The 27,507-nt window shown below is 50.1% G+C and overlaps 1 long non-coding RNA gene across 2 annotated transcripts; it reads left to right on the top strand.

Moving 5' to 3' along the window:
- LOC142828940 (uncharacterized) lies at positions 1-27,507 on the top strand. 2 transcript variants are annotated; one of them, XR_012903112.1, is made up of 4 exons: positions 1-60; positions 14,631-14,736; positions 16,835-16,954; positions 26,395-27,507. It is a non-coding gene; the product is annotated as an uncharacterized LOC142828940 (long non-coding RNA). The 2 variants fall into 2 exon arrangements; XR_012903113.1 differs by lacking the exon at positions 26,395-27,507 and adding an exon at positions 19,735-19,975.

Here is a 27,507-nt window from a genome sequence, read left to right as displayed (position 1 = left end):
GAATTGTGGTGCTGTAGGACACAAACCAAAGGCTATTTACTTGGCCAGCTGCAGGAGCAGGTAAGCCTTCACCCCCCCCCCCCCCCCGGGGAGGAACCTATTAGCAACCCTAAATAAGGGGGAGAAATCTGGACTCTTGGGGCCATGCCCCAAACTTAAGGACTAGACTAATATAGAGGGCTGGAGTTCCTAGGCTGGAGGCACCAGTGGTGGTGTTCTGCACCCCACTTCTGCCAGCTAATTCTGGGTCCTAACCACTAGGCCCCCCTGCCTTCAGGGAGACCTGGCTTACCTGCTTTGTGCTCAGCCTCTGTGCCACCAGCTAGCACACCCCAGCACCCTCAGGCTATGTCTACACTGGTGGCTTCTTGCACAAGAACATCTTGTGCAAGGGTTCTTGTGCAAGAACATGTCCACACTGCCATGTGCTTTTGCACAAGAGCATCCATGGCAGTGTAGACACTCTCTTGTGCAGATGGCCATTTTAGACATAGGGATTTCTTGCACAAGAAACCCCTGCCATGTGTCCACACTGCCCTCTTGTGGAAGAGCTCTTGTGCAAGAGGGCCTATTCCTCGTGGGGAGAGGAATAACTTTTGTGCAAGAAGCCCTTTTTTCTGACACTTTACTGTAAATTTACTTGCGCAAGAACACGCATGCAGTGTAGACGCTCTGCAGTGCAGTGCAGACATAGCCTAAATGATTGTGCTACAAAATGGCAAATGAAATTGAACGTTGATAAATATAAAGTAATGCACATTGGAAAAAATAATCCCAACTATACATACAATGTGATGGGGGATAATTTAGCTACAATTAATCAGGAAAGATCTTGGAGTCATTGTGGATAGTTCTCTGAAGGCATCCATGCAGTATGCAGTGGCAGTCAAAAAACAAACAATGTTAGGAATCATTAAAAAAGGGATAGAGAATAAGACAGAACATCTTCTTGCCTCTATATAAATCCATGGTACGCTCACATCTTGAATACTGCGTACATATGTGGTTGCCTCATCTCAAAAAAGATATATTGGCATCGGAAAAGGTTCAGAAGAGGGCAACAAAAATGATGAGGGGTTTGGAATGGGTCCCATATGAAGAGAGAGTAAAAAGACTTCGATTTTTCAGCTCAGAAAAGAGGAGACTAAGGGGGGCTAGGCTAGAGGTCTATAAAATTGTGACTGGTGTGCAAAAAGCAAATAAAGAAACGTTATTTACGTATTCCCAAAATATAAGAACTAGGGGGTCACCCAATGAAATTAATAGGCGGCAGGTTTAAACCAAACAAAAGGAAGTTTTTCTTCACTCAGCGCACAGTCGACCTGTGGAACTCCTTGCCAGAGGATGTGGTGAAGACTAGGACTTTAATAGGGTTAGCAAAGAGCTAGATAGATTCATGGAGGTGAGGTCCATCAATGGCTATTAGCCAAGATGGGTGGGAATGGTGTCCCTAGCCTCTGTTTGTCTGGAAGTGGGTGATGGGGGAGGGCTAATGTGAGGATTCCCTCTTGTGTCCCCTCCCTCTGGGGCATCTGGCACTGGCTACTGGGCAGCCAGGACACGGGGCTGGATGGACTGTTGGTCTGACCCAGTGTGGCCGTTCGTATGTTCACCCTTCTCCTACAGGAGCAGCCGTGGGGAGCTCTGGTGTGGGTGTTGGAAATGTTCGGTGGCATCCTCACAGCCGTGCTGCATGGGGCTCTGTTGAAGGGGTCCCCATTGAGCTAGGCCGCGGTGTGGGAGCTGAAGGGGTTAAAGGCCATTCTTGGCTCTGGGCGGGTGGCGGCATCCCACCTGGAACATGCCCCCCCTTTAATGGGGGAGCCCCTGGCTTCCTATTTGTACCTGAGACAATTGGGGAGGGGGTGAGGGGCGGTGGCGGGAGGGGGGGGGGGGGGGCTGAGCCTTCCAAAGCTGCTGAGCTGGGCTCCGGGGCCTGGAGCTGGCTGACTGCCCAAGCCAGGGCAGCGGGCTCCGCAGCGGCCTCGTTTCGCCAGTATTAACACGTGTGCCGCGGCGTCTGGCGTGTCACAGCGGTGCCGCTGCCCGAGGGGAGTGGGCCCTGGGACCCTGCCGGGAGGTTATTTAAGGCTGAGGTAGAGAAATCTCCTGTAAACAAACCGGGAGCCCTCCGCAGCTGAGCGGGGGGGGGGCAGCTGTGTGGATGCTGGCCCTGCCGCTGTCGCGCTGGCGGCTGGAGGGGGAGGGAAACAGATGGACCTGGCGAGGGAGGGGGATCTCTGGGCTCAGGGAGAAAACTGGCGCTTGTGGGGCCTGCCGGGGACCAGGCGCGCCAAGGCACGGCACAGAATAAATGATCGTGGGACTGAGTGCGGGGGGGCGGGCGCCAAATGAAGCCAAGAAAAGAGAGAAGGCAGCAGCCGTGAGGGACTGTAGAGACTGGGAACGAGGGCAAACCATTGTGTATGGCGGAGGGGGGACGACTGGGAGCCACTGCTGTAGCCTGGGTCCCCCCAAATCATTCCTTGGTCGGGCTGTGCATGGTTAGCGCCTTTAACGGTCCCCAAGGGGCTGGGGCGAACGTGTACGAGTCAGCGCACGGCTCCCGATCCCACCGGGCAGCGCCCAGCGCAAACGGAAGGCAGCACGTTCGGAACGGCCCCCTGGGAAGCCTTTATAAGGCAGCCGGGGGGAATTCATTGCCGGAAGGAATTGGTCCAGGGCCTGGTATGGACAGGAGGTCAGATGGGGCGGGCACGCTGGTCCGGACTCTGTGGGGCGCCGAGGCCAAGAGGCTAGTGAGACTGTCAGGACTGGACGTTGGCGGAAGATGAGAATGGATTATTTGAATCGTAAAACCATAGGAAATGTTGGGAGGGAGTCTAAAGCCCAGGGCGGCAGTGAACAAGCAACCTCTAACCAGCAGGGGGTGTAAGGGAGCGAGAGGAGGGCCTGGCAGTGCAGGGGCTAGACAAGGCCTTTTTGCCCAGATAGCCCCGCCCCGTTTTATCAGCTAGCCCCGCCCTGCTTTATCTGCAGCCAATGCCAGGCCTGGAGGGAGGATAAAAGGAAGGGGCCTGGCTCAGTTAGGGGCTGACCAGCGAGGAGACAGGAGCTGGTTCTGCTGTCTGCAGAACCAGAGTCAGAACCCATCTAGTGGGCCAGCGCCGGGGTATGTTAACCTCCAGCCCTGCCCCTGGGGCAAAGGAGGGGGAACCTACGAGGAACCCTCGTGAAGGAGGGGGAAACTAGGACTCTTGGGGCCATGCCTCAAACTTAAGAACTATGTCCAGATAAAAGGCCCCAGGCCTGGGGCAACAGCGGCAGGGGGCTGCACCCCTTTCTGCCCCCCTGCTAAATTGTATCTCACCAGAAACTCCTGTCTGCCTCGCTACCCAGCATCCTCCTCTGGCCTCTTTCAGCGCTTCGGCTTTCCCTGTTTCTTCTTCCTAGCGATCCTCTGTGCGCCAGGCGATTTATCATCCAAACTTGTCGCCTGCATTTTTCTAACATAATTTTATTTGGTTGGTCTCCATCCATCTCTTTTGTATTGTTCTGTCCTTAGTGTCTGCAGTTCCTTCTAGTTTATCATCCTCATCTGTTAATTTCATTGAGTTGGGTAGCAGTCCTCGGAGTGGAACGGACCGTCTGCGGCACAGTGGAATGGGCCACCCAGTTCAATCTCCCACAACTGCAAGGGCTCCCCTTCTAATGGTAGGGCACATTAAAATTCACCCAGTTATTGAAATCAAAAGCAGCAGGGAGTGACTCAAAGTGTGTTTCCCACTGCCCTGCAGATGCACATAAAAACCCTGCCCCTAGACAGAAGATAATGTATCAGAATGGGAGGAATGAAGGGGAGGTGGAAAAACTGGAGAAAGGACTAATTGGAAAGGAAGAGAAAGAAAAAGGAGGTAGATGAGACGAATTGAAAGGGAAGAAGTGACTTTGGGTAAGTCTAGACTGCAGGGGTTTTTTTGGAGGGAAAGAAAATCCGCTACATTATTTTCAGTGTTGTCTTCAAGTCGTCATTGTCAAGTCCCAAGTCGAGTCTCAAGTCTTAATTTAAAAACTGTCAAGTCACTTTTGTACAAGCCATTGATATCGGCATTTTCGGACAATTTTTTCACCAAGTCGATTTAAGAAAATTAGCAAGTCTCAAGTCGAGTCTCAAGTCACAAACAATGAACCTGAGTCGAGTCTCAAGTCAAGTCCCCTAGGAGACTTAACTTGAACTCGAGTCCGACTTATGTCGACAGAACTTGGCAGTAGTGTAGACACAGGTATAGTTTTGTCGACAAAAGCCACTTTTATCAACAAAACCCTGTAGTCTAGACACACGCTAGGGGAAAAGTTGAGGCACCCAAAAAAAAAAAAGCTGGTGGGAGGGGGGCGGGGGCCAGCATTGCCCTTTTAATAGACGATAGACCCGGCCAAGGTGCCAGTACGCGCCGTTCTTTCCAGGTAAGCCTCTGGCTGGAGGTGCTGGTACTGCGTACCAGGCAGTACCATCACACAAAGCACTGGAAGTATGTATTTGTCCTCCAGGTTTTGGGATCCACCACCCAGCCCAGTTTCCTTTCGGCTGCTTGTTGCTGACCAATGGAGGCCTTTGTTCTCTGCAGCGCTGGGTGCACGGCGGTTCATTTCACGTCTCTAAAAGCCCCATTATTATAGCTATCCCACTAGGATTCCCTTTTAAAGGTTTGCATGGGGCCCATTACAGCGTCAGCAGCTGCTCCAGGCTAGAATGGGAACCACAACACTGCATTTCAGTGAGCTCAGTCTGTACCCCTAGCATGGGGGAGGCTTAATCTTGACTTTATCTTCTAGCGCTGTTGTATTCAGAGCGGGGCGGGTTGTTTCTCTGTCATTATTCTGCTATTTGCTTGCGAGGCAGGCAGCCGTTTCCTCCAAATGCCAGGTGACTGCAGCCACTGGAGGAATACCCAGCGATTTGCTTTCCAAAAGCCCTTATTAAAAGTTGGTGGTAGCCATGCAGGTGCGGATAATTCTACCAACAATCGCTGTGCATTCAGCAGGAACGCAAAGCCATCCATCACTCCCCTGCACCGATATAAAACACGGAGGAAATATGTTACTAGGATTTTAAGGATCATCTCTTTTAAATCTACCCCCTGTAGCAGGGCAGCTGCCCTGTACTGGCCCTTTAGGAGCCAAACCCCAGCCTGGAGCAGGCCCGGGGAGTTCAGCCCAGCTGGGTGGCGTTGGCCAATTAAGGCCCAGCTGGGAGCTATAAAAGGGAAGGGCTGCTTCAGCAAAGGCAGTGTGAGCCTGGCTGCGGAGGGAGCAGGACGCTCCCTGGAGCTAGGGTAGGGCTAGAGAGCCAGGCTGGGCCAGGACGCTCGGACAGCCAACCGGCCAGCCTGCTAGGCCTGCGGCAAGGCCTGCTGGAGAGACACCAACCCCCGGAAGGGGGGCTCAGAGCGAGTGACTTGGGCACTGCCGGAGGGCAGTGTGGCGAAGAGAACGACGTGACCGGAGGATTCCAGAGGGGAAGCGCCACGTGAGCGGAGGCCCGTGCGGGCGGAATGGACTGATTCCGGGGACAGACGACGGACCCCCGCTACGGTGGTGAGTGACCCCCTCACACCTCCGTAAAGCCAACTAGGCAAGCCAGTACTTCAGGAGCCAGTTGACGGCAGCGTCTGCTGGCAGCCCGGTGTTGGGTAACTATTTAAGCTGTTTAATTGACAAGTGCCAAGTGCAGGCTCCGGTGTAACCCCTTGAAGTGGTTCCTGGGGGAACCCAACCTCACTCTGCGTAGGAGGCACTGCCTCCTGGCTGGTAGGAGGCACTACGACCTGGCTGGTTGTAACAGAGGTTTGTGATGTTGGCATCCATTTATAATAGGCTGGACTTGCCAGCTGCGAGGACCAGCTCCGTGCCCAACAATGGAAGGGTTTGAAAGAGGCCAGGTCACGAAAAGGTGGCCGTGCCACGCTGAAGCGTTCCCGTGGTCCGTGTGATGTGCACATCACGTCTTAACGGCCTCTGGAAAGGGGCACGTTTTTACACTTGCAATCTGTCAGCTTATTGCAAGAGTAAATCAAGTTCTTTCCAGCTATTTATCCCAGACTGAAGTTGGCAACGGCGGTAAACAATCCGTCGCACTCATTCCAAGCAGGGCAGCACCTCCCCAAGAGATCTGTGGAGCGCATTAAAATATCAGCCAGATGCTATGGGGGTGACAAATACACAGGTGGAGCATTGTTATCCTTTGTTGGCTTGAGCTATTCAAGGCCCCGGGGGTGGGTTCTTTAGGAGGAGAAATTGGAGATGGAGCCAGGTGTGTGTTGGATGCAATTGTTGGCTTACAAAGAATGTACAAAGTCCTAGGTTCCTAAACAGTCGGAATCAAACAAGCGTCGAGAAGCTGTCTCTTCGTTCCAAGCCTCTTTCAGCCAGCACGCTGCCCAAAAAGCTCTCCAGGAACTCTCTCGGGCACCTCTTGCTGTGTCCAGAGCTTCTTTGCTCCTTCTTTGTATGCTTCTGTGGTGTTTTTTGTCCCCCCCCCCCCCCCCACCCCAGCTGCAGTCCTCTGCCCTGGCTTTACATTCAGCCCGGAGTCAACCCTCTTTGCCCATCTAGTTCAGCTTCCTGGGCTGCCTTACCCGGTCTGTGCTTTGGGTGGTGGCTCCTATTTCAGCTATCCCTCTGCACCGCAGAAGTGTACTTCTTCCCGCCTGCCTGATTGACTTTCCGCCACCTGGGAAAAGCCTCTTTCAGTGGGCCCCTGAGCAGTGACTATTGCTTCTGGGAAAGCTGCTGGTTGGGACAGATCCTGCCCATGCTGTTGTAATACCGGGGTCATCCGTTACATCCTTTCCAGCCTCAGCTGTCCTCTCAGTTGCTGGGGGGGGGGAAGGGAGGAAGACCTGCAGTTGTCTTCATGAGACCTCCTCACAGTTCTCGATGGATAGTTTTGAGTTTAGGCGCGGGCCTTGTGTACCCCTGTGTTTCTTTGGGTCAGTGCTGCTTAGAGACCCTCCCAAGGGACTTCGGTCCTCCTTCCTCCTCGCCGCCTCTGATGCTTCCTCTGGGGCTCTCCCATCAGCCCCTATCGCAAAGTTAACCTTTGTCACCTCTCTTGACATCCCTGGAGAAAAGGCCTGGATTGCTCCCTTGCTGGATTTGTGACACTGCTCTGCGGGGAAGGGCTTCCCCTCCTGCTTGGCTTGCTGCTCGTTGTGTGCGTTGGGGCTTAGCAAAGCCTGTCGGCAGTTTTCTTTCTTCCCTGTGACCTGGAAGGGCGAGCGAGCGAGGGACACAGGAGGGCTGGAGAGAGACGAACACATGAACATCTTGGGAGCTCTTCCTCATAAATGTGGCAGCGGGGCCATATTCTCGGAATGGGGCTGAGAGCGGGGAAAAAAAATACTGAAAATGGCAAATCTGGGTGATTTTTTTTTTTTTCCTCTCCCTTCCCCCCCACAAGTGATGCTGCTGCTTAGCTACACAAGCAGTTAATTTTCTATTGAATGATCAGATCAAAATGCTTGGACTTTTGCTTCGGAGCAGAGAGGCTCTGCGCACTGGTGTGCGGCTGCCCATCTTGAGGAGGTGTCTTTCTGATTGCTCCCGTAAGACATTAGCTACAGGGAGGCTGACAGCCCGGGCGGGAGAGGTTAGCATCAGCTCCTGCCCCCAAACAGGCAGGAGGGCAGAGCCTCGAATCTGGAAGAGCAAGATGTCCAAGGAGGCCGGGAGAGGTTCCTTGAGCAGCTTCATGTTGGGAAGACGGATTCAGCCTTTCCCTGACGTGGAAGGTCTAACCGAGCGCCTTTCCTTTGGCCTCGCTGGACACTGAAACGGGCAGGAACCTTGTAGGGAACCAGCGAACCTCAGAAGGAGGAGGCATTAGGGAACCGAAGTGATTGTGGTGGCTGTTGGCTCCGATGGGGAGGATGGTGCATCTGGCTCACCACGCTGCTGGATCGGGATCGCAGCCCAGCAGGAACCTCAGTCTGGCTCCCTGCCGGCCCCGGCCCCAAGACTCCTCAGAGCAGCTGTCTGCAGGGGCCATGTACTGGGATCCTGGGGATGGTGGGGGGTGTTTGACACTGCCCCTACCCCCAGCACAACCTTACAGCTCCCGTTGTCTGGAAATCTCCCTCCCTTCCCCTCCCAGATCCCACACCCCAAGCTCCCTTCTGCACCCCGTCCTCACACCTCCTTGAATATCATGGAAGAGTGCAGCCCTTGACCACTTACCAAATTCTTGGAGCGCTCCCCCTGCTCTAGGGGAATAAACCATTTTGTTACAGCTACGGCGGAATAACCATTCTCCGGCTGCTCTGGAATGAAAGTGCCGGAATCGCTCCCCTGCTTGCAAGCCCCCCTCATTCCAGAATGGCGTGTGCCCTGCGGGAATGTTTTCAGCCGCGCCATAGTGGAAAGGTGTCGTCTTCTCTAGCGATAACGGTGGCTTCCCCCTGTCAACTCGGCACCCGCTGGCATGCGATGGGAAGGGCCGAGACAGGCCAGGCAGCAAGGGGCAGTGAGCACAGAGGGGACAGGCCTGTGTATTGGCAGCTGTCAAGCCCAAATTTTCAACCAGGCTTCAGCTTTGCCGCCTTTTGTGGGTGCGGCTCGGGCTGCATCTACTCTGCTTGCCGGGGTGCTCCGGGATACGTTCTCACGCTCACTGAGCGAGCCTGGGTTTAAATAGCCGCGTGGCTGTGGGAACGCGGGAGCGGACGCACGACTCTGAGCCGTGCCGAGAACGTACCCACCCCCAGGGGCTGACTTCTGCTTTTGTTAGTGGTCGGGGTGGGGGTGGTGGTGGTAGGGGGGTTCCTCGCCATCCTTCCCCCTCTTGAGAATGGCCAGTAGGGGGCAGGCCCTGAAGGGGAAGAGGGTAAATGGGGCAGGAGCTTGGGGAGGGGCAGGAGAGGGAGATTCCTGCTGGCTCCCAGAGCTGGAGAGCTGAAGCCATGGGTATGGTGGAGCAGTGGGCCTGCTGGTGTCTGCATCAGAGCTAGAACCACCCTTGAGAAGGAAATAGGGTGGAGACGGAGCTGGGGAGAGGTGTTGGGGGAAGATGAGGTGCCGGTGACAGGCCCCAGAGCTGTACTCAATGTGCCGATTGACCGTTTGGGTGCAGGCGCTGACTGCGGGGGAATTCTGGGTTATGGTTGTGGGGCTTGATGACTTACATGTTTGTGGCTCTTGTGGAATAGGGGAGAGCTCCTCACACTTGGAAATCTGGAGGGGAAGAGGCAAATGACCTGGGAGACAGCCTGCAAGGTGGCCCGGAGGTCAAAGAGGGCGGTTTGGAGGCAGCCTCCCACTTACAGCCCCCTTGTCCCTCCCTCGCCCCAGGAAACTCGCCATGGGACCCATGAGGAAGGGCTGCAGCTTCAGTCCTGTTGGCAAGGAAGCCAGAGATGCTCTGTGCTCAGATGGGACTCCCAGTGCATGGACTCTTACGGCCATACGTGCAGCGTGAGTGCTCAGACTGGGCACAATTCTTGCTGTTTCCCCAGGCTTAGAATTGGGGCGCTTTTCATTTGGCAGGGCAGTGTTTGGAGCTACCAATGGCCCCGCTCGTTGGACGTTGGAAGGTCTCCAGAATCCGTCGGGAAGTAACCTCTTCCTTGCCAGAGTGGTGCACAAACTCCTTTGTGGCCGTCTGCCCCAGAAGAGCCTGAAAACTGTGGGCCTCAGGCACGTAGTTAATAATATGCCAGACCCGAATCCAAAGCTAAGTACCAGGAGAGTCTGCTGAGAATGGCATGTGTCCAGGCTGGAAAGAGATTTGCATGTATGAAAGCATCTCATCCGCGTGGTCCTCTTCCCACATCTGCTCATAACGATCTTGTGTCGGAGACTTCGTATACGCTGCACGTTCCTCATTAAAACCCCCCCTTGAACAACAAAAGTTTGAATGACAAAAAGCCCCGGTGTGGACAACACTTCACTGGCAGAAGGTGTTGTCTTGTGGGTGACACAACTGCCTCTCATTGGAGGGGGTTTTATTTTTGTCACCGGGAGAACTGTCCTGGCAACAAGGAACAGCTACACTGGGCACCTTAAAATGGCAGCCGTAGCGGTACAGCCGTGCTGTTGGAAGGTGCGCCGTGTAGAACTAGTCTTAGTGTGGAAAAGTAGAACGATGTTAAGGGAGCCGGGGACAGACTTTTGTAGCTAAACTTTTATCTATGCTCTCCAGGCACTTGCCTCGCCGTGACAACGGAGCATCTCACATACGATACACTTCTCCTTAACGTCACCCTGAGAGAGAACGTCTTCCAAAGCTGTCTGAAGGGGGAAACTGTCGATGAGCCAAATGCACAGCTCTGAATGGGCCAATATCGAAAATCTCTACGACCTCCCCCAGGAATGCCATTAAACCCTCTGAAAATGGCTGAGTTTCGCACCACTTTCTCTTGAATAGACAGGTTCCGCCGCTGGTTCTTAGCTCGTTGTTTGGATTCCCGGTGTCTTGCGGACCTTGCTCTCTCTAACGCTTCCATGTCTGCATTAGAGCGGGATCCGTTCTTATGCTGATTATTTCAGGTTGTGCCCCCATGGGCCCTAAAATAAAGTGTGTGCTGGTGTTCAGATGACAAATTGTTCTGCTGTTAGAGCAGGCAGCGGGTTATGCTCTGAGAAGCTGTCAGGTCAGACAGTGCGAGCAATAAGTGCGTATTTTAATTATGCTGGAATCTCGGTGCTTTATCTTTCCTTGGGACCTAGGAAGGTGCAAAGATTTCTGGCTTTCTTAGATGCTATAAAATAAACCTTGTTTTTTACCCCCCCCCACCCAACTCCACACTTTCAGGTGTTTTAACTGAGCACCAGGTTGCTATCGTTGACTTTGGATAAGGTCCCAGCCAAGGTGTTGTTCCTGGTCAGGAGACAGGGTGCTGTGACAATCTGCATCCAAATAACCCAAGGGGAAAACAGAAGTTTCAACCTCCCAAAATGAAGCAGTGGGCAAATGCAGTTCGCTAGGGTTTGCAGGCCACCAGATATGTTATTGAATCCTAGAATACTAGGACTGGAAGGAACCTTGAGAGGTCATCAAGTCCAGTCCCCTGCCCTCATGGCAGTACCAAATACTGTCGAGACCATCCCTGATACATTTATCTAACCTGCTCTTAAATATCTCCAGAGATGGGGATTCCACAACCTCCCTGGGCAATTTATTCCAGTGTTTGACCACCCTGACATTGAGGAACTTTTTCCTAATGTCCAACCTAAACCTCCCTTGCTGCAGTTTAATCCCATTGCTTCTTGTTCTATCCTCAGAGGCCAAGATGAACAAGTTGTCTCCCTCCTCATGACACCCTTTTAGATACCTGAAAATGGCTATCATGTCCCCCCTCAGTCTTCTCTTTTCTAAACTAAAAAAACCCAGTTTTCAGCCTTCCATCATAGGTTATGTTCTCTAGACCTTTAATCATTCTTATTGCTCTTCTCTGGACCCTCTCCAATTTCTCCATCTTTCTTGAAATGCGATGCCCAGAACTGGACACAATACTCCAACTGAGGCCTAACCAGCACAGAGTAGAACAGAAGAATGACTTCTCGTGTCTTGCTCACAACACACCTGTTAATGCAGCCCAGAATCATGTTTGCTTTTTTTTGCAACAGCATCACACTGCTGACTCTCATTCAGCTTGTGGTCCACTATAACCCCTAGATCCCTTTCTGCCGTACTCCTTCCTAGACAGTCACTTCCCATTCCATATGTGTGAAACTGATTGTTCCTCCCTAAGTGGAGCACTTTGCATTTGTCTTTATTAATCTTCATCCTGTTTACTTCAGACCATTTCTCCAATTTGTCCAGATCATTTTGAATTATGACCCTATCCCCATTTACCCATCAATCCCTTAGCAGAATTTACAGACTGTCACTTTTCTCTATTTGGGAGACAAAATTCTATTTACATAGTATTTTTGCTGTTTGTGTTGAGCTTTTATTTATTTCCATTTTTTAAAATTGAATGATGCTTATTGGGTGAAGGGGCTGTGGGTGTCTTTCCTACAGTGGAAAGGATTTTTCAAAGAGGAAGTTTTTGAAGCCTGAAAATGGAGAGCTGGGAGTGATGTAGCCTTGTTTTTGCATGCCTTAACAATAGGGGGTGCTGGTACTTCTGCTATAAGCCCCATCTCTCTGCTGGCAGTATTCCATGCGAGCATGGGGATGGCTTGCGGGGAGTGGCAGGCGATCCGTTGCTGAAGGGTGGCTTAAGTATGACAAATAGAAAAAGACACCAAGTTAAGCCAACAGTTAGAGTTGAACCAAAATTCATCACCCATATCCATCTGTCACCACCAGAAACCCTTCACTGCCATCTTCTAATGATCATGCTGGAGGAGTGCTTTCAAGCCGAGTGGGAAGCAGATCTGTATGAATTCATTTTGCACACATGCCGCGCTGTGCAGAACTAGTTGTAAAGCCTCCAGCCAAAGCAGAAACAAAAGCTGGGAAGTCTAGTCGTCCTTGGCAAACTAGAGATGTGATAGCAAGGTTCTTAAACAGATTTAGGGCTAAATTCTGCTCCTGTTTACACAGAAGCCAATCCAAGATAGCCCCATTGATACCAATAATTACTTCAGTTTTATCTTGGAGTGAAATTCTGTTCTCCTGTGTACCGCCTGTCTCCTCTCGGAGGCATGCCTGGGCACCCTTCACAAGAGCAATGGCTGAGTCGTCATGTGTGGGTTTTGGCAAAGTGGCCTCAAGGCACGTGGGTGACTGGAAGTTTCTAGTTTCCCGCCCAAAGGTCAAAAGAGCGGGAAAGTGCTCTCAGGAGAGGAAGGAGATGGGCAGCCAAGATGGAGTCCAGGTGGTTGTTTAGGCATTCCAAGATGGCGTACCCATGCTGTTGTGCATCAGAGTTTCCCCCCATGCTGGAGGCTAGAGATCACCAAAGGATCTACAGTTGCTGTGCTTTTTGCTCAGATTGCGGGCCAGTAGGGGTAGTTATGTCCTAATCAGACCTAAAAAAAGAAGGTTAAAGACATGGTGCGAGGCACGAGAGAGCTGGTACATTTGAAGCACGCCGTGGATGAAATCCTGGCCCATTGAGGTCGAGAATTTTATCACTGACTTCACTGATGTCAGGATTTCAAGCTCTACTCTTCGGGGGCATACAATTGCTTTTTCCCATGTCCAAAGAGAAGGCATGCTGCTGTACTCCCGAACTGGGGACAGCGTCGCTCTGGCGAGGTTAGGGATAGAATATCCTCTGTGAACGGTGCCTTTATTCCCGCATGCTGGGCATGTGTTTTTGCTAGAAGCAAATGTTAGTCATGCACAGTTGGTGTTCTGCGGCTTCTCTCAGATACATCACACACATACTTTTGTTTATCTTTTAAACCCACCTAAAATCTAATGTTCCTATAGTTTTAGGTGCTAGTATTTAGCTTTTGTGTGCCAAGCGCCCCAAGGTAAATCAGTCCAGTCCCCTACACTTGTGGCAGGACCAAGCACTGTCTAGACCATCCCTGACAGATGTTTGTCTAACCCGGTCTTAAACATTTCCAATGATAGAGATTTCACAACCTCCCTAGGCAACTTATTCCAGTGCTTAACCACCCTGACAAGAACATTTTTCTTCCGTTCAACCTATTTTTGCAATTTAAGCCCATTGCTTCTTGTCCTACCCTCAGAGGTTAAGGAGAACAATTCTTCTCCCTTTTCCTTGTAACAATCTTCTTTTGTACTTGAAAATGGTTATGTCCTCTGTCTTCTCTTTTCCAAACTAAACAAACCCAATTTTTTCCATCTTGCTTCATAGGTCATGTTTGCTAGACTTTGAATTGTTTGTTGTTGCTCTCCTCTGAACTTTCTCCAATTTGTCCACATCATTACTGAAATGTGGCACCCAGAACTGGACACACTACTCTAGTTGAGGTCTAATCAGCAGTGTAGAATGGAAGGATTATATCTTGTGTCTTGCATACAACACTGCTTTTAATGCATCCCAGAATGAGTTTCCCTTTTTTGGAACAATGTTATACTGTTGACTTGTATCTAACTTGTGATCCACTATGACTCCTTCTCTCCAATCCCTTTCTGCAGTGCTCCCTTCCTAGGGAATCATCTTCCATTTTGTGTTCATGCAACTGATGGTTCCTTCCTAAGTAGAACATTTTTCATTTGTCCTTACGGACTTCCATCCTATTTACCTCAGACCATTTCTCCAGTCTGTCTAGATCATTTAATTCCATCCTCCAATGCCCTTGCAACCCCGCATAGCCTGGTATCTCATGCAAGCTTATAAGCGTTCTCTGCATGCTGTTTTCTAAATAATCAATGAAGGAATTGAACCGAATCAGACCCAGAACTGATCCCGGCAGGCCCCTGCTCATTATGCTCTTCCAGCATGACTATGAAATATGGACAACTACTCTCTGGGAATCCAACTAGTCATGCACTTACCTAATAGTAGCTCCATCTGTGTTGCATTTCCCTGGTTTGTTTGAGAGAGTCATGTGAGACGGTATCAAAAGCCTTACTAAAGTCAAGATATACCTCATCTACCCCTTCCCCATCCAGAAGGCTTGTTACCCTGTCAAAGAAAACTATTAAGTTGGTCTGATGCAATTTGGTCTTGTGAAAATCCATGCTGACTGTTGCTTATCACCTTACTAGCCTGCTTGCTCAATTATTTGCCCCATTATCTTTCCAGGTACAGACGTTAAATTAGTGGCTTTCCTGGCAGAATCCAAACCAAGTAGTGATCCTTTATGGGCTGGAATCCAGAATGCTGAAAATGCCAGAGTGGAAAAATGCAGGTAAATGTTTATCTTAAATCGACGACTGATGTAATGGCGAGATCAAAGACTGGCTGTCCATTACTTTTATTGTAACGGGGAAGCTTGCTCCACAGGAAGAGACTTCACATAAAGAATTGTTTTTTATAGCAATTTCCATCATCTGCCATCCACTGGCCTTGTCACTTTTGTCAGCACTGGCATTTCTTCCTGTTCAAGGGGACGGGTGTGTTTGCTCTGTTAACGATCAGCTGGGGAAACGCAAAGTGCTAAGCAAGCACGGCAAATATTGATTTGCTTGGATTGCTCTTCAAAACCTGAGGGTGTGTGAGAGCTGGTTGGCCATGTGGCAGCCTTTCTAGGCTTCATCAGTTCAAGTTGTTCCGGCTGGGGTTTAGCGATGGCTTCGCCATCCTCTGAAAGAAACAAACATAACGTGTGATGACATGATCGTATCAATAGGATACACGTTAGTGGCATTTTCTTTACTTTCAAGAGTCCTTATCTCCTTGCAGTATCAGAGAAAGATCGGGGTGGGGGGGAAATGCTTTAAGAAAATGACTAGCATTCCAAATAGGTATATTTTGGGCCAGATCCCCAACTAATGTAAATTGGATAGTTCCACTAACTGACTATAATGCTATACCAGTTTGCACCAGCTCAGGGTCTGCTTTTAAGCATCTGAACACAGGAACGGGAAGGGAAGGGAAGGGAAGTAAACTATATTGATGTAAGCCCCTTTAAAACCAGTATAACTGCATCCACACCAGGGGTTGTACAGATACGCTTATATGGTGCAAGCTCTTGCCCCTAACTAACACGGGTGCAAAACCTGTGGGTAGCCCAGATTTTGGGATGTCTGTCTTGATTTATAGCACTTGTTGCTTGTGGCAACATTCCTGATATATGGGTGCGAAGAGAATGTAAGCCCAGGTTCTTCATTCCTCCATTGCCGTGCTTAGTGGAGGGACAGGGTATGTGTATGTGTGTAGGATGACTTTAAAGCCACCTTTGTGCCCTCCCCCATTCTTGACAAGGGTAGGGGGGAGGGGTCTACTGAGCTATTGAGGCAATTGAGAACAGCCTAAGGGTTGCTCTAAATTGTGCCAGATGGTAATGGCATTTCATGGGGCATTATGGTGAGAGGCTGTTCTCAGTAGTGACACATGGAAGAACAAGGAGCAATGGTCTTAAGTTGCACTGAGGGAGGTCTAGGTTGGATGTTAGGAAAAACTATTTCCCTAGGTCGGTGGGAAGCACTGGGATGGGTTCCCTAGGGAGGGGGTGGATTCTCCATCCCTAGAGGTTTTTAATTCCCGACTTGACACAGCCCTGGCTGGGATGCTTGAGTTGGGGTTGGTCCTGCTTTGGGGTAGGGAGTTGCACTCAGTGACTCCTGAGGTCTCTTCCAGCCCTAAGATTCTATAGGTACGTCTACACAGCACGCTTATTTTGAAATAAGCTAATTTTGATTTTTTTCCGAAATAGTTTACTTCGAAATAGCACGTCTACACTACAGGGAAGCCTCAAAATGAGTCCAAGTCAGGCTTCCCTAATGAGGACGTGCTACCTCAATTTAGAGCCCCAGGATGCACTGGGGAGTAATTACTTTGCATGGCCATGGGAGGAGTTATTTTGAAATAGCAGCAGTGGAGCATCCTCACTCCTGCTACTCCGAAATCGCTACTTCGGAAGAGGCATTATTCTTCATGGAATGAGATTTATAGATTTCGAAAAGCCGTCTGTTTCGAAATGGCGAAATAACAGAATTGCTGTGTAGACTGTTCACGTTGTTTTTTTTTTAAATAACTGTGCTGTGTTGACGCACCCTATGATTCTATGCTGGCACAAATTTGCCGAATCACGGTGTGCTCTGGTTTAGTCCTCAATCCACCCCGACACGCATGCAAAGATGGGGCCATGGAGGCAGGCTGGTGACATCATTAAGATGGCTCTGCTGGCCGGAGCCTCCCCCTCCCCAACTCTTACTAGGTGTGTTTTTCCTGGGAGTATTTTAAGCTCTGTATGGCTCATCTATCCCATCAGAGTAAAGGACATGGGATTAGACCTCACTCGTCGAGCAATAAGTGCCGATAACGCATGTCTTTGTTTTAAAAAGGTCCAATGGATGGAGTTAACAACTTAAGGGCAAACCAACTTCCCTGGATACAGGGTGACATTTCAGTGCTATTGACAATTCCACTCGCAACTCGATCCGGGACTTATAACTACCTTGCAGGTTGGTCTGCCCTTTGGTGGTGGTTCAGGGCTGGGAGGGGGTGGAGGGAGGGAGTCCCATAGTCCTATGCAAAGTGGAAGAGACATGTTCCCTGGTCAGAAGAGGGGGCATTTTGGGAGAGGTGCAGGTGATTGCGTAAGGGGCAGGGGAAAGAGCGCATCAGGCACTTGATATCCAATTCCTAATGAATCTCTCAAATTGCTGCCACCAAACTGGCAACTAGAGTTTCAGATGGTCTCCTCCTTCCGTTAGACTCAGAGGTGAGGTGGCTTTTTTCATCTGGCTTTAGACAAGTTGCCCGAATGTATAAATAGTAACAACCATCGTCTGCCAGAGTTCCTGAGACTAAGGTGGGTTTTGCCAGCATTTGCTCTAGGAGAGTCCTCTCAGCCACTTGCATTAATTTGGTCCATGATCAGCGTTTCATGTTTCCGGAGCGCTGCTCCTCCTCTCCTTTCACCTTTCCAGTTTCGGATTGAGACGCAACAGACGTGGCTGGACAAGTCGGGTTTGTGCTCTGCTTTGAGGCTAGAGGACATCTCAGGAGGTTTATTTCTTTTTTTCTCTGTGGCTACGTCTAGACTGCAAGCCTCTTTTGAAAGAGAGCATCTAGACTGCAACCGCTGCTTTTGAAAAAGTGACAGTCTGGATGCTCTATTTCGAAACCCCCCTGTTTGCATTCAAGAATTTTTTTTTAAGAGAGCACTTTCGAAAAAAGGCATTATTCCTTGTAAAATGAGGTTTACCACGGTCCAAAATAAGCTACGTTCTTTCGATTTAATTTCGAAAGAACGCAGCAGCAGTCTACACGCAGGGGAAGTTTTTTTTGAAAAAAGGCCACTTTTTCGAAAAAAACCCCCTGTAGTCTAGACACACCCTGTGTGGTGTGGCAAAGCTCTGGCCATGCCCCATGGGTCTTGCGCTACTGGTGGACAATATTAAGACCACAGCGAGTCTCTGAGGCTATACACAACCCCCTTTCTCTTTACAGGGTTCATAGCTTAGTGAGTCATACTCATCACAGGCTAGTCCATGGTTTTGGGTGAAAACCCCTTGATAGTCCTGCTCTCCCTTCTTGGGACAGGCTTTGTGTTGGCGGGTGGGGGAAGGTTTGGGGGGAACCTGGGCTCGCCCACAACTCCGGGTTCCGGCCCAGGGGCCCCTAAAGTAGCAGCAGTCAAGGTTGTTTTTCCTCTTGACATGGCAGCTTTTTCCCCTGGGTCACTTCCCCAAACAACCCCTCCAGAATGTCACCTCCTGGTACCTCTTAACCAGCTCTCAGCTCACACACAGCTTCTTCTGGTTCCTCCCTTTCTCCTTCTGGTCCGTGTCTCTTTGTCTTCCCCCTCTCCTTAGCTGGGAGAGGCCTTTTAAAGCAACTCCACTGGCTGTCATTGGCTGCAGGTGTTGAGTGACTTGTTCTGAGGGAGCGTTCTGGTTAATTAGCCCCAAGTGTTTTCCTGCCTTCATTTTATTGCAGCAGACTCTAGGGTTATGTCTACACTCACCGCTTCTTGTGCAAAAACTCTTTTGCGGAAGAGTTCTTGTGCAAAACCACTTCCAGAAGAGAGCGTCTACACGGGCATGTGCTCTTGCACAAGAGCATCCATGCCAGTGTGGACACTCCCTTGCGCAAGAAAGCTCTGATGTCCATTTTAGCCTTAGGGCTTTCTTGCGCAAGAAATTCATGTTGCCTGTCTACACTGGCCTCTTGCGCAAGAACACTTGCACATGAGGGCTTATTCCTGAGCGGGAGCATCAGAGTTCTGGTGCAAGAAGCCCTGATTTCATACATTAGAATGTCAGTTTACTTGTGCAAGAACACGCGGCCAGTGTAGACAGGCAGCAAGTTTTTGCACAAGAGCGGCCACTTTTGCACAAGATTGCACCAGTGTAGAGACAGCCTAGTGGTTTTGTTCTGGAAAGAGAAAACCATGTATCCAGTGCCCTGTATACCTGGCTTCCCCCAGAGTGGCAGGCTGCTGGCTTAGGTCTGTCACAGTGGAAAGCAGTCAAAACATCTTGGCTCCCCATCTATTTGATTTCGATTTGGGAAGTGTCCTGTTTCTGTCTCTAAGAGCCCCAGAGGCAGCCGCACGGAGACTTTTTACACCTCTGGCCTAGGACCGTGTGGCTCATATGAAATCTGAAATCAAGATCCTCTGCGTGGGGCTGTGCTTTTTCTATAAGGCCAGTTTAAGAAACTAGGTAATAAACATCACTCTAATGGGCATAGCAGCAAAGAAATGCACCAGAGGTATTTTTTTCCCTCCAGTGACAGCAGCCTAACTTTACCACGTACTGCGATTCCCCTGCAGCCTTTAATGACTGAAAGAGACACTTGCTCTAATTAGATTTTAGGAGGTGAATTGAATTTAGGCAGGATCTGGTGAGTGATTATGAAACTTAATGACACTCTAGCTCTGCCTGTGAGGAAGCAGGGGAAAGCTGCATCTTGAGTTATCCTCTGTAATAGACAGCTACAGCGTAATTGGTCCCATTCGTCTGCAGTATGGAAATGGACTTCCAATAGGTGTGTAATACCTCCCAGCCCTTCAGGGCATAAGGGAACAGTGATATAGCATGAAAGTAAAATGAGATGATACTGGAAAAACTGTACTATGTTCCATGTCACTTTCATACCTCTGTGTGTGTGTGTGTGTGTGTGTGTGTGTGTGTGTGTGTGTGTGTGTGTGTGAGCTCACAGACTTATCCCAATTAGCATGAGTTTTCTTAGCAATGCACTTCTCCGATTTCTTCTCTCCTCTCCTGTGCCACAGGTTGAAAATAGCTGCAGGAACACACTTTGAGAAAAATTACCATGTACCGTGTGCAGCTTCAAAGTACACGATGTTTTTTTCCTTTCTCCCTCTGGATATTCTGGGCTGTGTTGTGTGCAAGCTTGAATCTGTCCATAGTAAGTTGCAATTGATGGGCTGGTGTCTTTCTTTAAGGGTTTCTGTCTACACGAGAATCACAAAACAGTGAATTGTGATCACGCGGCTGCAAGCATCTTCTGCAGCTCGGATCCCTGTGGCTTGCAGCCATTGTAGGTTTAATATTCCTTTTAACATAGGCCTTGGACGTAAAAGTCTCATTTGTCAATCCGGCGAGCGCCCCAGGCAAAGAAAGCTAATACTGCTGTTGCTTTTATTGAACCAGCTGGGTCTTCTAGGTCAACAAATTCCCTGCCTTACATTGTGACACAAACCAGCTTGACCTAGCATAACCCACCCACTTTCTGGGGGTGGGGCACTGTGCCATCTAGTCGCATGGAGGCCACTTGCAGAGAGAATGAGTCTGCTCTACAGCTTTAGGGAATAGGCAGATGGCTTTTATCTCATGTGGTAGAGCAAGCAGGGAGGGAGGGGGGCAAACATAGACCCAGAGGCCAGATATGGCCCATCCAGCTGACTAGCAGAGCATGCATACTTGCAGCCTGCTCCCCCTTGCACCGTCCTGCCACCCAGCTGCTCACAGAATTCTCCTGAGAGCCATGCAGAGCATGGAGAAGGGGAGAGAGGGGAAGGCTGAAGTCAGGGTGTCCCCCGCCCCTGTACCCATCTCTACAGAGCAGGAGTTGGGGAGAGGGAGACGCATAGGGGAGCTGCTCCAGTGGGAAGCATGGATGGTGAGTGACTCGAAGTGCAGAACAGGGGAGGAGGGAGACAACAGAGCAGGACAGATTTCCCTTAAAGCGACAGTGCCTGGCTTCTCTCAGAAACCTACCCTGCAGCATCCAGCACACACCCTCTGTGTCACTGTCACCCACCTAGTCTGTGCCACACTGTTTCTGTGCCACTCACAACAACACTGTATCACACTGCCACGCACACTCACTCTGTGTCAGTCTATCTTTTACACATTCTCTTTTACACATTCTCTTTCACAATCACACAGTCTTTGTTTTTTTCTAGCTCCCAGCCTGACCGCTTCTTCCTGAGCCCCCCTTCCTCCATCTTCCAGGGAGTGGAGAGCCCCCTGTGGAAATGATTGCCCACCCCTGCAGTAGAGGCTCATGTACGAAGCTCTAGAGGTCCCAGGTTCAGTTCTGCATGTGGGCGCTATGCTAGGAAACTCAGTGATATGACCGGTCACCCAGGATTGATTGGCTTTGCTAGCACCCATAATGCTGCCTTCCTTTCACAGACTCCTAGGGTTGGAAGAGACCTCAGGGGGTAGCGTCCAGCCCCCTGCCCAAAGCAGGACCAACCTCAACTCAATCAACCCAGCCAGGGCTTTGTCAAGCTGGGACTTAAAAACCTCTAGGGATGGAGATTCCATCCCCTCCCTAGGGAACCCATCCCAGTGCTTCACCACTCTCCTAGGGAAATAGTTTTTCCTAATATCCAACTTAGGCCTCTCCCACTGCAACTTGAGCCCATTGCTCCTCGTTCTGCATCCGTCACTACTGAGAACAGCCTCTCTCCATCCTCTTTGGAACCCCCCTTTGTTAGTTGAAGGCTGCTCTCAAATCCCCTCTCACTTTTCTGTAGACTAAATAAGCCCAAATCCATCATCCTCTCCTTGTGAGTCATGTGCTCCAGCCCCTAATGACTTTGGTTGCTCTCTGCTCGACTTTCTCCAATGCATCCACAACCTTTTTATAATGGGGGGGGGGGAGGGAACGGGGCACACTATTCCAGATGTGGCCTCCCCAGTGCTGAATAAAGCGGAATAATCACTTCTCTGGATCTGCTGGCAATGCTCCTCCGAATGCCCCCCAATATGCCATTAGTCTTCTTGGCTACAAGGGCGCCCTGTTGACTCCTATCCAGCTTCTCATCATTTATTTCACTGTGGAAGGCAAGCTCTAATAAAATGTTAAATACAGGCTATAAACCTTGAAATGTTCCCACCTTCCTATAAGGCTCTGAACAGTCCCGGTGGGAATCTGATAAAGCTTTGCAGTGTCTCGATTCAGTTCCTTTCCTGCCCCCTCCCCCCCACACAGGCACCAAGCAACTCTCCCTGGGCCATGCCCTCTTGTATCTGTGAATGTGTCTCATTGTGAGCAGGGAAGCACATTGTCTGCTTATGGGACTTATGCCTTTTTACATTTCGCCCCATAATCCATAGTTTCTGCACATTCCCCTGCACACCTTGGACATGGGGGGGGGGGGGGGATTGTGATGCTTCGGGGGTGCCCTTGTAGCCAAGAAGGCTAATGGCATATTAGGGTGCATTCGGAGGAGCATTGCCAGCAGATCCAGAGAAGTGATTATTCCTCTTTATTTGGCTCTGGTGAGGCCATAACTGGAGTATTGTGTCCAGTTCTGGACCCCCTCACTATAGAAAGGATGTGGACACATTGGCGATACAACCAGAATGATTCGGGGGCTGGAGCTCATGACCTATGAGGAGAGGCTCATGGATTTGGGTTTGTTTAGTCTACAGAAGAGCAGAGTGAGGGGGGATTTGAGATCAGCCTTCAGCTTCCTGAAGGGGGGTCCAAAGAGGATGGAGAGAGGCTGTTCTCAGTAGTGACAGATGGAAGAACAAGGAGCAATGGGCTCAAGTTGCAGTGGGGGAGGGTCAGGTTGGATATTAGGAAAAGCTATTTCCCTAGGAGGGTGGGGAAGCACTGGGCTGGGTTCCCTAGGGAGGGGGTGGAATCTCCATCCCTAGAGGTGTTTAAGTCCCGGCTTGACAAAGCCCTGGCTGGGTTGATTAAGTTGGAATTGGTCCTGCCTTGGGCAGGGGGCTGGACTCGATGACTCCTGAGGTCTCTTCCAGCTCTAGGATTCTATGGGGTACCCAGGACGGCTTGTGCTTACCTGCCGGTCAGCTCCCTGCCTGCCCCAGTCTGATGACCCCCAAAACAATCCAAGCCCTCCACCATGCAATGCCAGTGAACAGTCTGTGGACCCCACTCCATGACGAGCCTTTGAAGAGCTCCCCTGGGATACACAGCCCTTGTCCCTGGCTACTCACACACGTACCCGGTTTGCTGTCCCCAAGGGGACTAGCTTGTCTGATGGAACGCAAGATCTGTTCTCATGCAGCATCTCAGCACTGAGCTAGCGTCGCAGTGAAAACCATCATCCGCTTTGTCTCCAAGAGTGATGTTTAAGAGCGACTGTGCGCAAGGACGGGGATTGCAGGTTTGCACTAGGCCCGTGCTGGAGTCGCTGCCGCTTGAAGTCTTTAAACCATGAGTTGAGGATTTCAGTTCCTCCGTGGGAGGCCAGGGGCCTGTTATAGGAGCAGGTGGGTGAGGGACTGTGGCTTACAATGTGCAGAAAGACAGACTAGATGGTTGCTTCCCACCTTGAGATCTACGATTCTGAGTTGCATGTAAAACAAAATGGCACCTCTCCCTCTAGAGATCAAATTGAAACATAGCCGGCTAACCACCTGACCACAGCAGCCTCGCCTCCCCCAAAGCACTTCCAACCCAGGCTGCGTAAGATCCCATTTTCATGTATGAAACTGCACTGTTCCATGTCTTCATCAAGGATTTAGATGACGGCATAGAGAGTACGATTTTGTTTGCAGATGATACCAAGCTGGGAGGGGTTGCAATTTCTTTGGAGGAGAGGGTCAGAATTCAAAATGACCTGGACAAACTGGAGAAATGGTCCGAGAGAAACAGTACTGCAGAAAGGGATCTAGGGGTCAGAGTGGATCACAAGCTAAATGGGTCAACAGTGTGACGCTGTTGCAGAAAAAGCAAACGTGATTCTGGGATGCATTAACAGATATGTTGGGAGCAAGACACGCGAAGTCATTCTTCCGCTCTACTCTGCACTGATGAAGCCTCTATTGGAGTATTGTGTCCAGTTCTGGGCACCACATTTCAAGAAAGATGTGGAGAAATTGGAGAAGGTCCAGAAAAGAGCAACAAAAACAATGAAAGGTCTAGAGAACATGACCTGTGAGGGAAGATGAAAGAATTGGGCTGCTTTAGTTTAGAACAAAGACTGAGAGGGGACATGAGAGCAGTTTTCAATTATCTAAGAAAGTGTTACAAGGAGGAGAGAGAAAAATTGTTCTCCTTGGCCTCTGAGGATAGGACAAGAAGCAATGGGCTAAAATTTCAGCAAGGGAGGTTTAGGTTAGACATTAAGAAAAACTTCCTGCCTGTCAGGGTGGTTAAACACTGGAATAAATTGCCGAGGGAGGTGGTGGAATCTCCCTCTCTGGAGATATTTAAGAGCAGGTTGGACAGACGCCTGTCAGGGTTGGTCTAGATGGGGCTTGGTCCTGCCGTGAGGGCAGGGGCTTGGATTCAATGACCTCTCGAGGTCCCTTCCAATTCGAGTGTTCTATGATTCTAGTCATGCTGAGCGCGCGCAGTGGAAGATTTGGCTTTTCATTCTCATCTGCTACTTTCCCTGAAACAATACCGTGTAAAACCGCACTCCGGCTGAGGTGTGGATTTTTAAGCCCCCGATTGATTTTTGTGAATGGGTATTTACCTCCATTTGCTCTTCTGAAACGCAAGAGCTTGCCTGGCGGAGACGTGCCCTCCAGCGTGGAGGCTGCAGAATGGTTTCGCTCCCCCCGAAATCCTTCTTTTCAGCCACCCAGAGCAAATACGCAGAGCTTCAAATCACAGGCAGGGCCAATATTCAGCCTCTCATTGTCTTGAAGGTTTCATTTACAAAAAAAGGCTGCCTGCTGGAAAAGGTACTTGTGAGTAATAGAGGGCACGGATTAGACTTGGGTCTCAAAAGCAATTAATTGCATTTAAGCTGCTGTACCATGAAATAACACTGACATCCTCCCATCATTTCAGTGCCTTTTGGAATAATCTCCTGCATTCAGCGACAGTGGTGGAGGATGTGATTTTAATCAGCATAATCTTAGAATCATAAAGTACTAGGACTGGAAGGGACCTCGAGAGGTCATCGAGTCCAGTCCCCTGCCCTCACGGCAGGACCAAGCACCGTCTAGATCATCCCTGACAGATATTTATCTAACCTACTCCTAAATATCTCCAGAGATGGGGATTCCACAACCTCCCTGGGCAATTTATTCCAGTGTTTAACCACCCTGACAGTTAGGAACTTTTTCCTAATGTCCAACCTAAACCTCCCTTGCTGCAGTTTAAGCCCATTGCTTCTTGTCCTATCCCCAAAGGCCAAGATGAACAAGTTTTCTCTCTCCTCCTTAAGACAACCTTTTAGATACTGAAAACGGCTATCATGTCCCCCCTCAGTCTTCTCTTTTCTAAACTAAACAAACCCAATTTTTCAGCCTTCCTTCATAGGTCATGTTCTCTAGACCTTTCATCATTCTTGTTGCTCTTCTCTGGACCCTCTCCAATTTCTCCACATCTTTCTTGAAATGCGGTGCCCAGAACTGGACACAATACTCCAACTGAGGCCTAATCAGCGCAGAGTAGAGCGGAAGAATGACTTCTCGTGTCTTGCTCACAACACACCTGTTGATACAACCTAGAATCACATTTGCTTTTTTTCAACAGCATCACACTGCTGACTCATATTCAGCTTGTGGTCCACTATAACCCCTAGATCCCTTTCTGCTGTACTCCTTCCCAGACAGTCGCTTCCCATTCTGTATGTGTGAAACTGATTGTTCCTTCCTAAGTGGAGCACTTTGCATTTGTCTTTATTAAACTTCATCCTGTTTACCTCAGACCATTTCTCCAATTTGCACAGCCCTTATCTGGGCATTCAAGGGAGAAGGGCCCAGCAGGATTGCAGGTCCCGTACTCAAGGACTCAGTAAACAGATGGATCGAGTCCTGCAAGTCTGCAAGCATCCGCACCCACGGATACAGGTTGAACCTCTCTAACTCGGCACCCTCGGCACTTGACCAGTGTGGAACCAGAGAATTTGCCAAACCATGGGAGGTCTCTATAGTCTAGCAGGATCACCGATCCTTCTACTGCTTATTGGGCTCTTAGAAAACAGTTAGGGGTCAGTTAGAGCTAAATAACAGCACTGAACACTGAGAGCCAGGACTGGTGGCTGTAAACAAACTTTATGGGAATGAGGGAAACTTGGCCACACCCATGATAATTGGACATCCAGCCAACTCAAATCAAGCCGGACCACGGATGTTGCCGGACCAGGAAATGCCGGACTAGAGAGGTTCAACCTGTATTTGCAACTCTTTTGTGGGTACAGATGTGGATGCAGATACGGATTTTGTGGCTGAGCAGGGCTCTGCAGATGGACTGCTTCCTTGGTGTACTGTCCCAGGGTGCATGGTCCCCAGAAGTGGGTGGATCATGGGGCGAGCCATGATTCGCTTTCCAAAGCTAGCTAGGCTAGGTGAGCTGCAGGGATACTTCCCCTTCATTTACATTTGTTTCGGAAGGGAATAAAAAATTGAAGATTACAAGCAAAAATGAGCATTCTAGATTCTTTTATGGGGTGGGGAAAGGAAAAAGTCACTTTTCACAAGCCAGTCTATCGACGGGCACTGTGAATCCTCATGTCCGATTGCTCTCGTAACTCTGTTCCTAGGCAGCTGGCTCTGTTGTAGTTTGGGGTGACCGAATTAACGTTGGAATCTTGTGCTGGTGGATGGGAAATGCCATACATTGTGGAACAGAGCTCCATAAGGTGCCACCCTCCCCGTCTCTCTGCCCACTTCCGCAAGCTGGAGACGTGCCGCTGCTGACGTCCTTCAGTCGAAGGAAGATTTTCTTAACAGGCTCCACGATGGCTTTCAGGCCTGGCGCCGAGAGGGGTTGCTGTTCCCACGGGGCCAGAAGCTCAAACCTTGCCTGAGGAACCTCACTGATGTGGGCAATCCCATGGAGAAAGAGACGGCTCGGATGAATAGAGGTGCCGGGAACAGCGTCCCAAAGCAAAGGATTTGCAATGATAATTCAGCCTTCCCTTTGAGTTGTTGTTCCACGGGCGACCACAAACTCGCCGCCTCGTCTCATTCCTGCGGCGCACTTGGTTGCACTCATTCCAGATAGCAGAGCAGTAGCCAGCGGCGGATTTGGGGCAGGGCGAGCGGGGCGGCTGCCCCAGGTCCCGCGCTTGCAGAAGTCCCGTGGCGCCATGGCGCATGCGCCGTGTCAAATGGGGGGACCCTGCGATATTGTGCTGCCCGTGGCCCCGCAGCGCTCTCCTCTGCCCCTGGCAGTAGCACTTAAGATCCTCTGAGCAGCACGAGATCAAAACTGGGTCTGGTGAATAATCTTCCTTTGCCTTTTGGCTGCTGTACCCCACCCACCTAGTGGATGGGGTTCACTGTCCCATACAGTGGCACTTGCAGGGAGGAAGAGAGACTTTGCTCTGCTGCCTTAGAAGTAGACGTGCATGCACTGAGGTCCCAGGTTCAGTTCCATCTTTTGACGTTGCACAGCCTCGTTACGTGTCATGCTTTTCATTTTGGAAACAGACGGGCGTCTCTTCTCAGAAAGCTACAGGAGCGTTAGTGCTAACTCACTTTCTAACAAGCGCGCATCGAGCGATGTACAAATGGCATTTCTCTGCAAATGAAACATCCTTCCTTTGGCAACCAGAGCACGCCGAGAATAATGAAGCTGACAATGAAGAGTGAGCACAGAAATATGAAACGGGAGCACAATAAGTCAGGGCAGGACGAAACCCAGAAATGTA

This window comes from Pelodiscus sinensis, chromosome 4 (assembly GCF_049634645.1).
Source record: "Pelodiscus sinensis isolate JC-2024 chromosome 4, ASM4963464v1, whole genome shotgun sequence".
Classification (NCBI taxonomy): domain Eukaryota; kingdom Metazoa; phylum Chordata; order Testudines; family Trionychidae; genus Pelodiscus; species Pelodiscus sinensis.
The sequence above is the reverse complement of the archived record's forward strand: the minus strand, read 5'-3'. Positions and strand labels throughout refer to the sequence as shown.